This window comes from Penaeus chinensis, chromosome 5 (genome assembly GCF_019202785.1).
Source record: "Penaeus chinensis breed Huanghai No. 1 chromosome 5, ASM1920278v2, whole genome shotgun sequence".
NCBI classification, from domain to species: Eukaryota; Metazoa; Arthropoda; class Malacostraca; order Decapoda; family Penaeidae; genus Penaeus; species Penaeus chinensis.
Window position 1 is genome coordinate 23778051 of NC_061823.1, and position 2500 is coordinate 23780550.

The 2500-nt window shown below is 36.5% G+C and overlaps 1 protein-coding gene across 1 annotated transcript in view; it reads right to left on the reverse strand.

The window, feature by feature from the left end:
* Positions 1 to 2500, reverse strand: part of LOC125025531 (dynein beta chain, ciliary-like) — a 54487-nt gene that overhangs the window by 14351 nt on the left and 37636 nt on the right.

Here is a 2500-nt window from a genome sequence, read left to right on the forward strand (position 1 = left end):
GGCAGAGGGACAAAGAACATCAGATCAGCACAAACCTCACATGGAAGCCCTGCAGTCCTTAACATCTAGTTACAAGACACGACTCATTTCTACACTTACATTACGAGAGAGCAATGTTCTTTCTAAGACTAAGCGCGGGAACACTGACCTTGACAAGATCAGCCTGCCAATGAAAACTCTAACTTTTCCTGTCAATGAAGTTAATTATTTTTGTGATTGTATTTTTGTCATGTGGACAGTGGTGAAAGCGAGTTTGATCATTATGAATACGGAACTGATGACTAACAAAACGTATATTAAATTAAAAATAGTTTTTCAGATCAGTTTAATTATGCCTTTTCAGAGTACCTATGATTAGAATCATGCATACTTTAATTATCATTATTATTATAAGTTGCAATATTAGTAGTAACAGTATTATCATGTTCATTACTATTTTTGGTATTGCTTTTATTTTCAGTTCTATAATCATCAGCATACTTCTTTTAACATTTTCAAAATAATTATCAGTATCATTATTATCACTGTGTGGCTACTGTCTGGACTGACATAACATCAGTTATCATTACTGATACCGTTATGACATTTGATATAATTAATTATCATATCATCATTATTAAATGCTCTTAAATATTCAAGATATTACCCTTTCCATTACTAAATTAATTAATATATAAAAAAAACTCATAATCAGTATCACTACTCAAATAAGAAATGAAAATATAAAAGAGAAGCTGAATTTACATAAATTGGTCTAATGTAACATGATTGTAAGACAAACTCACACTTCTTTGTAAACCAATATATGCTCACAAATGCCTACCAATGAATCACAAAATGAGGTCAGTGAGTGAAGATGAGTATGTCTGTGAGTAGTGAGGGTGCCACACTCAGGCTTACGAGAACCCAGATCCAGGGCCTAGCAACTCCAGCTCAGCGCCACTGACACAGACTGGGGTTTGAGATAAGATGGACACGAAGCCAGCGTGAAGTGTCTGTGGCTTGGTGGCGCCGATATCCCTGGGGGGCCTCCTGCAGGCGCCGAGGGAGCCTGAGTCTTAGCCAGGCTTTGGAGCTCTTGGTCCCATGGAACAGGCTGATTCATGTCTTGCTGCTTTGCACCTGTGGCTTGTGCTGAGGTGCCAACCTTTCATAACCAAAAGCCAAAGCTTGACAAGTCCCCACTGAATATAGCATACTTAGCAACGCTTCGGTAATGGTTAGGATTTTTTCTCTTTCATCCAGAATATATGAAAGTATATGCTGTGACTTAGAATCAGACCACTAGAATGTAATCTTTTCCATGCCCCTTACAAAAGAGTTGCCTTTTTGGGTTTGATTAGTTCCAGTCCACACATGAATATTTTGAGCAAGGTGCTTAATGCAGTTGTTAAAAGTTGACACTGGAGTAATGACAGAGCTTTTTTTTTTTATTTACTTAAATCTCTCCTAGGTAAGACGACTAATGATATCAATATATACACATATAATCACATTAATTCATTATTTAAAATTAATTTGGTGAGGTTTAAGGAATGCAGATTTAGCTTGCAGATATTTAACAGGAGATTATACTACCCACTAAGTGATGATGCTATAGCTGTTCTAAGTGACAGTTCTATCTAAATAAAAATACCTAGATTCTTAGTGAAAAGGGCGGCCAAAAATTCAAGTGGTTCATCACATCTAACTAGACAAAAATTTCACAAGGTCACAACAAGATGCATTACTGAGTAGTGACAACCCGGAGGCTCTTGTCACTGTGGTAAGTGTTGGTGTCGAATGCTGAATTGTGGACAGGCGATGGCAGATGAAAGAAATTAATGTAGTTACATGAATAGCCTGATATATGTGAAAATATTTCGATCTTAGGTTTAGTGTCGGAGTATTTTGCGAAGGGAGAGTGAAATAAGTCATGAGAACTGTAATACAAATATATGAGGTCTGTTACTAAATTTCGAAAATCGATAATATTATAAGCCGAATACTTCAGACTAGAGAATTGCTACGTTGTTATTTGGGTGACGTACATTTCATGAAAGAGGTAGTGACTGAGACGGAAAGGAACTTAAGATTAAGCATACTTGTAAAGTGAATGGGAATCAAAGTGCGAAAGGTTTGTGAAAAGTTTGGAAAGGTCAGTTTCCATCACAGAAGTCAAAATATAAAGATGAATGATATATGTCTCTGTTGGAAGAATGTAAGGATTTTTACCTGACACCGTGTCCGGTAAAACAGAACAGTGACAGATACAGTAGCTTTGAATTCCTTATTTGTTCAACGTTTTTCTTGAGTGAGATTAAACATCAGACGTACAAAATTGGTAAGACCAAAGTAAAAAAAGAAAGAAGGATGATGCCAGTACAAAAGAATTTTAGAAAATATATAGAGAGAATGGAAAATGGGATCCAGGAGTTCATGCCTCTTAGGGGTTATGCCGCCAAGCCAAGTTACAGGTAACTCGCAAATATATTAGACCTCACCAGTAACCCAGGTTTCA